This window comes from Euprymna scolopes, chromosome 13 (genome assembly GCF_053919585.1).
Source record: "Euprymna scolopes isolate OS-2025 chromosome 13, ASM5391958v1, whole genome shotgun sequence".
NCBI classification, from domain to species: domain Eukaryota; kingdom Metazoa; phylum Mollusca; class Cephalopoda; order Sepiida; family Sepiolidae; genus Euprymna; species Euprymna scolopes.
This window is the reverse complement of record NC_136494.1, coordinates 84,218,199-84,232,506: the sequence shown is the minus strand read 5'-3', so window position 1 is coordinate 84,232,506 and position 14,308 is coordinate 84,218,199. Positions and strand designations below refer to the sequence as shown.

General features: G+C 34.7%; 2 protein-coding genes across 2 annotated transcripts in view; one reads left to right on the top strand and one right to left on the bottom strand.

Moving 5' to 3' along the window:
• Window positions 1-14,308, bottom strand: part of LOC145292082 (cytosolic iron-sulfur assembly component 2A-like) — a 103,411-nt gene that overhangs the window by 33,852 nt on the left and 55,251 nt on the right. The gene's annotated exons all lie outside the window — the stretch shown is intronic.
• The window catches only part of LOC145292081 (serine/threonine-protein kinase Nek7-like), a 67,493-nt gene continuing 64,246 nt past the window's right edge, over window positions 11,062-14,308 (top strand). The window contains exon 1 of the mRNA XM_080138148.1: window positions 11,062-11,282. The gene's annotated coding sequence lies outside the window, so the exon portion shown is untranslated. The remainder of the gene's footprint in view (window positions 11,283-14,308) is intronic.

Here is a 14,308-nt window from a genome sequence, read left to right as displayed (position 1 = left end):
CCAATGGGATAATAACGTAGTAATTGTTAGTAATGGAGATTTGATAAAGTGTCTTACTTAAGGTGGCAGTTTATTAGGAATTTGTTTATGTTGGACTTGAAGACATCCAAGTTGTCATCAAGTTGGAAACAGGTAAACTGCAGAGAGTTCCACAAGCATGCACGTCTAAGAAAGAAGCTTTGTTCAAGGAATCTACGTTTTGATTTAGGCACGGATAAAGAGTGGTAAAATTATTGACAGTTTTTTCAGCTAGAAAGGTGTTTTTCGTGAAAGATTTGCGAGGGAGGACCAGTCATTGTAGCTCAGACTTGCCATGGAAATAACGATAAAACAAAGACAGGCTCGCAATGTCTCTTCTATGGGAGAGAGGTTGCAGGGAAGAGAAAAGGGCATCCCGCACTAAACCACAAAGTCTATTTTGTACTCTGTCAAAGCAGGATAGGCTGTTTTTAGCAGCTCCTGCCCAGATGTGGCAGCAGTACTCCACCCTTGAACATACTTGGCTTTTATATAGATAGAGAATTGCATTAGCAATGAGATATCTTCTGGAGCAGTAGAAGGATTCCACGATTTTTCCAGCGACCTTGGCAACAGATTTGATGTACTTGTTCTCTTTCAAATCAGGAGTAAAGGTCAAACCCAGAAGCTTGTCGAAACATGGAGTCTCCCTAAGATGAGAGCCATCCATTTCAATTGATGCCAGATGGGGATCAGAGCGTTGATGATATAAAGATAGGAGCTTGCATTAAAAGTAACCAGCCACCTCTTCCTCCATCTGTACCATGCACTCAAGATCAGAGGAGAGAGAATCAGAGAGAACTTTGTCATTTACGGCCTTTAAAGTGGTGCCATAGATGGTCGTGTCATTAGCATAGATGTCGACGAATGATTTAAGTATGTGTTTTGGGAGATCATTGATGTAGATTAGGAAGAGAGTTGGGCCCAAGATGAACCCCTGAGGAACTCTAGCATTAATACTGTGGGTCTCTGATTTCTGCCCATCAACCAGGACTCTTATGAACCTATCAGAGAGAAATGATTTAATAATTGAGAAAATATTTCCAGTTATACCATAGCTGGAAATCTTGTGAAGTAGACCTTTATGCTATACCTTATAAAAGGCCTTTGATATGTCAAGAGCAATTGCCTTAGAAAGGAAGCCTTTGTCGAGAGATTCACTAATCCTATGAGATATAACCATTAGCACATCTGCTGTAGATCTAGCAGAATGGAAACTATATTGCATGTCACTAAGAAGGTTATTTCTGCTGAGGTGGTTGACTACTTCTTTATTTAATATGGATTCCAGTAACTTACTCATGACACACAGTAAAAGATGATATGTAAAAACATCAGGTGATAATCTTAATGACATATACTAATGACGTCAATAAGAGGGGGAGATGGTCTTTTTGAAATACGTGGAAAGTAGTCGGTGTTTAAAGTTTGAAGGAGATAATGAGTCAAGCCAACTGGTCAAATGACTCGGAGCACCTGGAGGAGCAAGGATGCCAACACTTATCAAATTTGATAGTAAGAATCTAGGATCAGCGTTGCAGTATTCCAAAAGGGAAAATGCAAAACTCGAGGTTCTGTTGTTCTCGGGGGAAATTTCCATTGCAATTTTTCCATCAAGACAAGACCAAAGAATGGATCAGATATGTTTCCGATTGGCCATATGTTGAAACCCCAAATAAGCGTTATTCCTTCTTTGTGTTGTAAAGGTAATTATGTATAATATTGTTCATGAACTGTATTTAAATGTACATACACACACAAGAAACTCTAGATTAGATGATCACAATGCTAGATGGTCATAGATATACGTATATACACACATATATCCACTTTGTTACAATACACCATCGAGTGTTCCAAATTGGAATTTATTCCCAATTACGTATTGTGTTAAGAAAAGAAAAAAATGTGATATGGCGGTAATGTAATGTTACAACTCATATGGTATGGTAATCCTAAGTTCTTTGATCAGTACCATTGTGAAATGACCCAGACCGCAATTCAACAAGACAAGAAAAAAAAATGACCGGACATAACAACAAGATTATATATATGTATTTATATATACATCAATTATTTTATTGTGCAATAAAATTTAATAAACACAAAACAAAAACATAAGATGCAATGTCCCAATGGGTCAAAACAATGGGGAGCAAAGGAAGGAAGTTCGCAAGTTAACCAATGTCTTTCTTTTTCTAACACAAAACATAGAATGCAGTGACTTAATGAGTTAAAATAAAATAGAACAAAAGAAGGAAGTTCGCAAGTTAACCAATGTCTCTCTTTTTATTTTTTTAAACAAAACACAGAATACAATGTTTCAATGGGTCAAAACAAACCACTTAATTGCACTTGTGCATAACAACTTGCATACTCTCACCATTAGATGATGAGAGAAACTCCATAAATATATACATGATTTACATACCCCTTAAAAAATTACAAAAATTTAGTGATTGCAGAGATAAACCCATTACAATAAAGCAGAACAAGAAACGTTTTAGGAAGATATCAAAGGACTGAAAATGATCCTGGCTTGTTGGATTTGATTTTCTTTACTGACAAAGCTCACTGTTGCTTGAGTAGATCTATCAACTGGCAGAATATGCATATTTGGTCTCAAGCTCAACCCCATGAACATACTCTTAGCCAACAGAAAGTGATTGTGTGGTGTGTCATTGGACGAAATGGCATCATCAGGCTATACATATTTGAGGAGGAGAATGAGGATTAGGTGATGGTGAACAGAAACTGTTGCATTGCACTCATGCGGATTAAGTTCATTTCTGCAATGAGGAAGAAAAAGGGAGTAGATATAAACACTGTTATCGAACAATAAAATGGAGCACCCCCATTGTTCAGATAGGTCTTGGAATTTCTCTGCTGATATTTTCTGGTTATATTCATTTTTTTTTGTGTTACATTGACTTCTCTTGATCACCGTACTTCCCAAACCTGAACCCATGTGAATATGTTCTCTAGGGACATCTGAAATAACAATAATTTTCAGACCCTGGCAGATTTGAAGGACAACGTAAGAAAGGGGATTGGGTGCATACCAGCTGATATGATTAGAAGAGTACCATGATTAATGGATTTCTAACAATTGTATTTAAACCTTTTTCAGATACTGTTGATTGTCAACAGGCAATAAACGTTAATGAAACAAATGGAATGCGTTTTTATTTATGAAAATCAGAATGTATTTCGGCTTATTTGTAAGTAATCCATACGTTTTCATATTTTGATAATAACTGCTACAAAAATAAAATCCTTTGTGACGACCCTTCTAAATTTGAAAGGAATTTGGATGCATTTAAACTGTTGATAGACATTTATGGCTTTAAAATTATTATCTATATATCTATAAAAATGAAATTGTGTGTGTGTGTGTGTGCGTGTGTGTGCGCGCGTGTGTGTGTGTGTGTGTGTGTGTGTGTGTGTGTGTGTGTGTGTGTGTGTGTGCATTTCCCTACCAAACTACTCTCGGCAATTTTCAGTCTACAGATTCGAGATTTGACATAAGGGATATTGAGATTTGGGAAAATCTTTTTAATTGGTTTTCGGTCGGAAATTTGGCTGCCAAGTGGTCAAAGTTCAACAATGTGACCCTTCAAAACTCTACCAAACTCCTCCGCCTATTTGATTTAATTTTAATTTGATTTGAGCCGAAAACAATAAATGTTTAGGAGTCAAAGTTAAAAAAAATTGACTTCTGTGGTCTCTACGAAATTACTCAGCCAATTTTTGGTCCAAACATTTGAAATTTTGCATAAAGTGTATTCATACGGCAAGCTTTTTAATCGTTTTTTTAGCCGAAAATTTAGCTGTGAAGGGGTCAAAGTTCAAAAGATTTGACCTCTGAGGTCTCTAGCAAACTGTTCATCCAATTTTGGGTCTAAACATTTGAAATTTTACATAAAGAATATTCAGACATGCAGCAAGCTTTTTAATCAGTTTATGGTAAAAAAAATTTGGCTGCTAAAAGGTCAAATTTGAAAGAGTTGACCTTTGCCGACTCTACCAAACTCCTCCGCCAATTTTGGGTCTAAAGACTTGAAATTTTAGACGTAGGTTACCTGGACATGAGTCAAAGATTTTAATATATACATATACATATGCACATATAGTTATGAACAGTACATAGGGCCCGAGCAAAGCCAGGATGAACTGCTAGTATATTATAAATATTGAAAGTTTGGAAAACTATTTATAGCCAATAATTTTATGTATAGAAAACTGTTTTAACAATTTGCTTCAATTAATGGTACTTATGCAGAATAGGGGACTCCATTATTGTCAGCACATTTTGGTCAAATCAAGCCAAACATGTGCCAAAGTGGTTTTAAGACTACATCATGACGCTTCAAACTTTACATGGCTTCTAACACTGCATTCCTACCCAATGTCTGACAATTCAGCCAGACTGCAACCATCATTATGAATAGCTATAGTATTCCTCGTTTTTTTGTTATTTTCACTCCCATGTTTTATACCTCATTTTTGCAGAAGTGCCCTTAAATTAGTCTTTCATCATGTCCCTCCTGACAGTTATGTTTACACACACGCAAAGACATGGGAAGGGGGAAGATAGAAGAGTACCATGATTAATAGATTTCTAATCATTGTATTTTAAATCTTTTAGATCTTGTTCATTGTCTGCGTTTGTGGAATAAATGGAGTGCGTTCTTACATAATGAAAGGAAGAGTTAATGACAATTTCAACGTTTGTGCTGCAACAATTATGGGAGGGGTGTCCTAAATAGAACATATAAACTATTATAAAGGAGAATATTATCGATGGCATTTAAATATTCATTTAAATATCACAAACGCCTTTAAAAATTTATATATAAAATGCAACTTTTAAGAACAACACCAAAAAAATAGCAATGCACTCAAACGTGGCATTTATATATATCAAAAATAGTTTTATTTAACAGTAATTTTTTTTATTATTATTGGTGTGGAGTATTAACTCTCTGTTGCCTGGTAATCGGTTATGAAATAAGGAAATTTGATGTTCATCAATATGAAATTAAAATCTATTATATATTTCTTTGTATTATGAAGAGTAGGCTTTGATGTAGACAGTTACATATAAATCCATATGTCTGAATAAAAGAGAAAGATTTAGAGGAAGTCATTCACTGCTACTTGCTAAATAGACATCTCTTGGTAAGATATTTATTCATTGGTGTGAATCACTTCAGCATGTGCATTTTCTGGTAAATAATTTTTACACCTCATGATGGAATTAGGAAGACAGATTTTTCTCACTAAACTGATTTGTTTTTCCCTGTACTGTACATATATAATCGAAATTGCAATGCTCCTGGCTTGTTGATTGTACTGAACTTTTTTGAGAAGATTTACCATGGCATTTACTTGAAAACAGATAAACTGTGTTGAAATTTATCACACACGTGTATAATTTTGTCGAGATGTTTCAGTTCATTATGTCTTCAGTATCATGGCACTAAAATTCATTTCTTTGTTTGCTTATCTCAATTGAAAAATGAAAATCAGAAGATTCCGTTTGATGTTGGTTGGGGTCGCCATTGTTACATTTTTTACTATTACTTCAAATAAGTAGGAAGAATTAACGTAACAAAGTTGGCCTTTTAATTGATTATTTTATAGTAAACATTTGTCTACAAAGGAAATATGTTTTTTATGGAACAGCATTATACACGTGCATCTTGGCATCTTACTTAAGAGGGAGAGAGAGAGAGAGAGAGGGGGGAGAGGGGGGAGAGAAAGAGAAAGAAAAGAAGAAAGAAATAAAGTTAGGAGTTTTTGGTTTGGATACGAAAACGTCTTTTCCTAGTTTCTATCATAAAATAGATCCTGTTTTATTTCTGTGGCTGTTAAAATACTCCCTCGCAAGATAACATAGTTTTTGGAATGGTTTTATTAATTTTTATTATCATGCGTGTCTCTTGAGTGTTTGTTCATCCTAATGTTTAATAATAAGCAAACTTGTTATCTTTTTTCCATATCACTGCTCTACCTGAAGTTCTTATTTTCAGTTTGTGTTCATGTACTTTTTTCAGGAGGTGAATTGGTAGTTGTATTTTGTGTATGTTTTTGTTTGTTTACAATGTAAGGTATCAAACAATCTGTTGAAACTTATGTATGCATATCTTGATGAGTTCTTCTACTAAGAAATATGTGGATGTGATTCCCTTTAAATTAATCATAAAGCCCAAGAAATCTAGTGAAGTTATAGCAAAAATAAATTTGGATGTTGATATTTTTAAGTTGTTTTCTTGTAAGATTCTAAAAACTGTGTCTATATCTTGTGAGAATGTTCGTCATTGCTGAAAATTAAAATATCATCTATGCATATAAAAACATAGTTTATATTTAAAAAAAATTTTGTTCACATATCTTTGAAATGTCGCTGCTATGTTTTTTAATCCAAAAGGCATAAATTCGAAATGAAAAAAACCCATTGGAGAAATAATGGCTGTTTTCGGAATATCATCTGGGTGCATTTTGATTTGGTGGTATGCTGAAATCAAATCTATTTTAGAAAACCGCTGCTTATTTTCTGGTTTCATGATGAACGGATATATGTTAAGTATGGGGTATCTATCGCATTTGTTTATGCTGTTTTATGTACAGTCATCACCACAGCAGCAGTATCCTCCATTTTGCTTAGGAACAAGATGTAATGGGCTCAACCATTCACTATCTGATATGGTTATCACACGTTCATTTAGGAGCTTTTTGAATTCTACTTCAGTGACTTATAGTTTCAGAAGAATGCTGCCTGGACTTTGCAAAAACTGGCGATTGGCTAACTCTGTGATAAACACCATAGTAAGTTTTACTGGTGTTCAAGTGTGGTCAAATATTTTCTGGGTATTTATTCAGGCTGATTTGAATAAATAGAGGTCGTTCCACTTTCTTGATGATCACATTAACTGGAGGTACTGTAGTCAATTTTAAATTCTTTCTGGTAGCGGTTAAGGGATTGTAAATAGTTTTATTCCAGCAGTCAATCGTTAAACCGAATATGCTTAAGAAATCAAATCCAAGGAGTGGATTGGTAATATCAGTGATTACAAACGTCCAAGAGAAGGATCTTCTCAGACTTGGTATTCCAATTTCCAGACTTGTTTGTCCATGGCATTTTATCTTCTCTCCGTTGGCAGTAGAAAGGGACACTGGTGTTGGGTTTAGTGTGATACCGTTTATCATTGGTGCTGGTATTATTAAAATACTTGCACTGGTATCCACTATAAACTTTAATATGGTTGTCCCTAATCATGCTGTGGTGTGTAGTAGTAGCGAGCTCCTGGGGACAGACATGGTTTGTGCAATTAGTTTTCCTAGCCACTTGGTTTATGAGTAGGTGACCGTGAGTTAGGTAGCATTATTATATTCTTTTTCTTAGGCCATATGCACCATGGTTTGCATATCCTTGCCTGGTCAGCATAGTAGATATGTGCCTACAGTTTTCTATTCGAGAAAATATGGTTTTATTCCCACCAGAAGAGACGTGATGTCCTTATTCTTATCCATTTTTTAAACGCTGTTTCATTTATGTCATTCAGCAAGGGCATAAGTTCATCTTCAAGTTTTCCTAGTTGTGTAGGAGTTAGCTTTTTTTTTTTTTTTTTTTTTTTTTTTTTTTACACAGGCATCACCACATTATCAAGGCCAAGGTTTTTGTGAAGAGAACTTGTTGCTGGCAGAGCTTGAAGAAATTTGTGTAGCGCAATTTCTTCTCCGATACCTATTTGTTTTTCTATTGACAGCAACTCTTGTAAATATGACGATGGCCAACCTACTATTGTTGTCGACATTAATTTATCAAGCAATTCAAGTTTTGTCTGTTTGTGTGCCTCGAGTAGCACATATTTTACCTCCTCATAGTTTTTTGACTCTGTATTTTTTGCAACCACCTCCGCAACAGAGATGATATTACTGTAAAGAATTTTGTAGTTGAGGTTGTTATAGTTTGCAGATGGAATTGTTCTTCCAGAATGGAAAACCAGCCATTCATTGCCGTCTCCATGAATTCTGGTGTTTTAATGTTTATGTGCTGGAGGAAAGCTTCTTCCATTTAAATTTTTTTTTTATTTTGCGGACAAGAAAACGTAAGGATTGTGCTGCGTTTAAAGGAATTAATTGTTTTATGTAAGTATTAATAAATTAGGTCTGTATAAAGAATATTTCCTCTGTGTGTGTGTGTGTGTGTGTGTGTGTGTGTGTGTGTGTGTGTTTTGTTTCTTGAAAGGATTTGCATTTGAAGGGTTTACTTTTTTTTGTAGAAGTATATATGATTTCGTAAACAGAATATTTTGTTAAGGGAAGGTTGTTTTTAGTTAGCTAAATTTGGTGTTCTGTGTTTTTTGGATTAAAAAAAACTTTTTTGTGTTTGGGAAGTTACTTTTTTGTAGAAATATATTTTTCAGTAGGAAACAAAACTTTTTTGAGAAGACTGACCATGGCATTTACTTGTTGTTAAACCGAATTTATTTAAGAAATCAAGTCCAAGGAGTGGATTGGTAATATCAGTGATTACAAACGTCCAAGAGAAGGATCTTCCCAGACTTGTATTCCAATTTCCAGACTTGTTTGTCCATGGCATTTTATCTTCTCTCCATTGGCAGTAGAAAGGGCCTCCCCTAGGTAAACTGTATTGAAATTTATCACACACGTGTATAATTTTGTCGAGATATTTCAGTTCATTATGTCTTCAGTATCATGGCACTAAAATTCATTTCTTTGTTTGCTCATCTCAATTGAAAAATGAAAATCAGAAGATTCCGTTTGATGTTGGTTGGGGTCGCCATTGTTACATTTTTTACTATTACTTCAAATAAGTAGGAAGAATTAACGTAACAAAGTTGGCCTTTTAATTGATTATTTTATGGTAAAATATGTTTTTTATGGAACAGTATCATACATGTGCGTTTCTTGGCATCTTACTTGAGAGAGAGAGAGAGAGAGAGAGAGAGAGAGAGAGAGAGAGAGAAAGAAAGCTAGGTTTTGGTTTGAATACAAAAACGTCTTTTCGTATTTTGTATCATAAAATAGATCCTGTTTTATTTCTGTAGCTATTACAGTAGAAACTGGAATCTTAAGAAGGTATCAATTATACCAGTCATTATATGTGCAACCAGGCTAATGAAAAAGAATTTCAAAAACTATCTGGCGAATATACCCGGTGAACCAAGTGCAAAAGAAATACAAATAATAGCACTTAAAGGGACGGTTAGAATCTTACAAAGATCTCTCGGTTGGAGTAACTAAACTAATGGGAGAATGTTTGGCATCCGGTAGAATGTCCCATCCCCAGGAAAAACAAAGTGATAAGAAAATTAAAACAAAAGAGAAGACAAAAATTAGTCCTGGTAGAATTCATATTGCTTTGGGGCGAAGCATGCAGTGAACATTTCACCATTTATTTGCATGGGTGGGACAGTTTTCCTTAAGATCTAGCATCTATTTTAAAACTTGAAATAATTGCAGTTGAATTATTTCTCTCTGAACGTATATAACGAATCTGTGAAATAACGATTTGCTACACTATTAAGGAACAGACCACTAATAAGGTTTCAATTTCAATGAGATTTAGAAGATACAATCTCCCAATATTCAACTACTATTTGGTGAGAACAGAAATTCATTTATTTCAATCTCCTATGGAAAAAAAAAATTAGATTAAAAAGAAAATAGGACACTTTTACAGAATTTCGTTTGCCAGTTTTAAGGATGCCAATCCTTAGTTTTAGGGATATGTTCACTCCAGTTTTGGGGTTTTACTTTTGGTTGTTTTGTAATGGAAGGGTATTTTTGAGATGAGCTGGATTCAGAGAAATATTTTCAGTGAAAAAGATTTGCAGATTTTATAATCAAATGTGAGAAAAACAAGAGACATGCTATAATGTAAACAAAACAAAATAATTAGTTAAGAAGGCATATATAAATACGAAATAGGTATTTTGTACATGTTAAAAATAGAAGGTTTACAGCAATAGGAAAACATAGCATGTTCGTGAATATTTTTAGAGTTCTTGTAAAAACAAGCTGAGATATTAGAAGAAGTCTGAATCGATTAATTAAGAGCCGTGAGTTTCAGAGGTCAGGAAAATCATATTCAAAACTTCTCTGCTCATTTTTATAAATTATAATTCATTGAAAAATTTTTTTAAGAGTTAATGTCTATTTGATTTCATATTATAATTGGAGTTCAGTGAAAAATATTGGAATATTTCAATGAATAAAATTTATACAGATTTGAAAACGATAATAAATCAATGAGTTGTGTGTGTCTATGTGTTCATTAATGTGTGTGTGTGTGTGTGTGTGTGTGTGTGTAGAGAGAAATGTTGCAGAGATGAGTACCTAGAGTGGGGCGCCAGCGACACTGATCCATAGATTTGGACCAACTGGGTTTCACTTGTTTATTGAAGAAAAATCTTGCTTATCAAGGGATTAGATAGCTCCCAGAAAGACCATTTCAAATAAATTTAGAAAGTTTTCTGATTGATCCAAAATATAATTAATTGTTTTTATTCAGGATAGTGTATGTGCAGACAATATGCGTATAAACATATAGAATAAGAGACAATGAAATGGAGTTTCATTCTATATTAATAAACGACTTTATTTGTCATCCTCATTAGTAATGTGTATAAGAGAGAAACGGGTTAGTAGGTGGAAGTGTCCTTGTGTAAAGATAGATTTAATATATTGCCGGCTTGTTGAATAGTTCTGTTTATACGTGTTTGTAGCCAGTAGTCGTCAGGACGAAGGAGGCTGGTTAAAAGAGAAAGAAAGGGGAACGTATTCAGTGTGATTACATCTTGTCATGAGTGTGTGTGAATCTTTCCTGTCATCGGTAAGTGAAGAAGAAATCCTTCTAGACTGAGGTAATTTAAATTTTTGTCCCAATCCAGTGGGCCCCTTCTGAAGTGGGTGGATTTTCACCACATTGAAAACAGACCTTACGCGTAATTCTGCCCTCGTGAGGAGATAGGGACCCAGCAACAGTTGTCATGGTTTAAAAGCCAACAACCAACTAACTTTTAATTAGGAACTTATTTTCATTGCACCGTTTCTGTGTATCGTAGCTTTCAAACACCGTTAAACAGGGAAGGGAGCGGGGAACCAACCGAAAAAGGCGAAAAGACCTCACTGATTTTACTGGGTATTAATTCCGCCTTCCTTCCGGAGTGACTTTAAGGAATTTATTCAAAACAACGGCGAAGTATTTTGTTTTGGACATATTGTAAAAATTGGTAAGTGTCTTCTTGATTTTATGTATATTATATACATTTTCGAAACACCTGATCTTTTTGTGTAGCAACTGTTGCTATGCAACTTTCAATCAATGATCACTGTTAATTCTCAATATTTTGGCGTTCGCCCCCCCCCAAACAGCTGATTGTGACATTTCATTACTATTCTGATATTGCTTTTATAAATTGTTTCCTTGCTTTTGCATGTACTTGTAACTGTTTCCTTTATTTTGAAGGTGCTTATATAGATCAGCCCCCATGGCTGCCGGTTAATTCGCTTAAATCTGCTAACAGAGTTACAACAGCCGAAAGGTAACCACTTTAAATGAAACCCTGGCTCCGAAAACAGAACGAAAAGTGCTTTATGATTTATTTATACTGTATTTGTTACTGATATATTTGCATCTGAGAAATTTTTACTTTGTTTCCACCTTAACATTTTCCTTTAAAATGACAACTTCTTTAAGTTTTCGGGTATGCTGAACACGAATATCGCATTTAAAATTTCTGCAAATAAGTACTTTTCCGAATATTAAGTAATGTAATTCTTTGTTATAAGTGGTGTTACGCGCTGGCACGCATATTTTTGGTGCTTCTACAGAATTTGAACCGAACCGAACCAAACCGACTTTTGCGGAACTAAAACTTAAGTTGGAGTTGTGTTTTTTTTTATTTAGAAAAAAAAGCTCCGTTAAAATATCGGTGCTTATTCAAATTGACACTCCTGGCGGCAATTAAAAGGAAAGAAAATTACAGAAAAGTCTGTATAATGTACGTACTCGTTACAGAACGAAGACGTCATATTCTAAAAATCATATAAAACGATAGTGGACTGGATCTGGACGAGCTTTCTCCTATCCCTACCGTAAAATTAATTCCTTTTCACGTTCTTATTTACACTTATGATTTTTTAGAATATGGCATCTTCGTTCTGTAACGTACATCATACAGACTTTTCAGTACTTTTAATTGCTGAATGCTGTCATAAGTGCGAATTTGAATAAGCAGCCAATATTCCGTAAAAGTTTCTTTTTTATTTTTCTTGAAGCTAAAACATTTCTTGAACAGAGGCATTGTTCAACTTGTCATTCAATATTGGCAGATTTGTATGGATACCATTTTTTTAATTTTTTATTTAAACTCTTTGAATAAAGGTGTCTATGCACTTTTGTTTCCGCACTATTTTTTAATAGTATTTTGAAGTTAAATTCAAGTGTTTTATGAGATATACATATATATTGTAAGAAATTATTTCTTACATCCCAATTTACTCCTTGCAGAGGCAAAAGAATCCACAAATATAAAAGCCATACCTTTCAAACTCAAAATTTATTCAAAGTGACAGCAATGAAAGTTTATTGGTTCTGGTTTGTCCATTTGCAAAACGGTGGCCAGTTTTGCCTCTATTACATAGAGCCAGTAGTATAAATTCCTATTTACGGAGTGGTAGTTCGTTGTTCCTCAAAAGGATCCATGTAAGTTCATGGTGAACTCGGCCAGAATGTTGGCGCCTACAATTAAGCATAATGTGAGTTGCTTCGGACGCTAGTTGAATTGAGGTAAAATCCAATATTTGGTAAATAAACATGAAGAACGGTTCTTGAATGTTATCCTTTAATTACGATATTTTCAGCAATATAAAATTGTTTCTGCTTGTAGAGATGTGATCCTTTGTACACCAACAGTTTCGTGATACAACATGAAGGAATTGTTGTGGCTCTCTCCAGTGTAGAAGCCGCTGGGTTTTGAGTCCATCCGATGCCGAGTTCCTGTGTGGACTGAAAAATAAAGCATGATACAAAAAAGCGCGGCCTTGTCAGTGGGGCATTAGAATATGCTGACTGCCCCCCTGCAGAGGGTAAGAGTCCCTCAATGGGGGTCCTGGATATGACCTTAAACTATATCCAGTGGTGAGGCCTCAGCTTGTGGGCTTTGGGGAGTGTGGAGCCACCCTTTAATTACCATTGCTCCCAGGTCCACTCTGACCCGGAGTGGTAGTACCTGTTAGGGTCCCAACTATGGGTTAAATAGAAACCGACGTGAAAACAACAAATATATTCTATTAAAACAATTTTTCTTCAAAATCTTTGGATTCGGCATTAAATAACCCGAAAAGGGTTGATATACCGTAAAACAAAAACAACCAACCAACAAAAAAGCGCACCAAGCAAATCACCTGACACATCCAAAATTAACCAATGACGGCCAACCACTAAACTGCGTCGGTGACTGAGCAAAAAGAAATGGCGAATGTAAATGGAATTGTAGATACAATTGATTTGTGGTCTTAAAATATATTTCTTGTCCTGCAATAAAGTTCTAATTTGTGTTTTGGAACTTTAATTCAGTACTTTAATCGCTAACGACTATCTTGTACATTTTATTTTCTCATGTCAAAAAATAGTTTTACACTTTTAAAAATCACAAAATAAACTTGGACGATTCTTTTTAACCCCTCCCTCCAGTTTCAACAATTTTAAAAGCCTCGTGAAATTGACTTTTAACGGTCCCGTTACATTAATGTTGGATATACCTTTACTTTTTTTTTTCTTTTTTTTTCTATTTGTAATGAATGCAGGTTTGTTTTACAATATGCAGATGTACGAAAAAGTTGCCAAAAAAAACAAAAAAAAAACAAATATTGTGAGAAATTCCATTACAACCGCTATCTTTCTTGTTTAGGCCGCCTACACAGTTCTAGTAACCGGTCCATGATTGGTTGATTTTGAATAAGTCAAGTGAATTACTTGGCACCCTTTTTTTTCTTTTGTATCATGCTTTTATTTTTCAGTCCACGTACAGAACTCGGCAAGGAAAGGACTCCTTTTTAGCAGCTCTCAGATGAGAATGGTGCTACATCAATTTCTTTGTTATATCACCAAACTGTTGGTGAAGAAAGGATTACATCTCTACAAGCAGAGAAACCTTTATATTGCAAAAAATATCCTAAGTACAGGATGACATCCACAAACATTTTTTCATGTTTATATTTACCAAATATTGGATTTTATCTCAATTCAACTAGA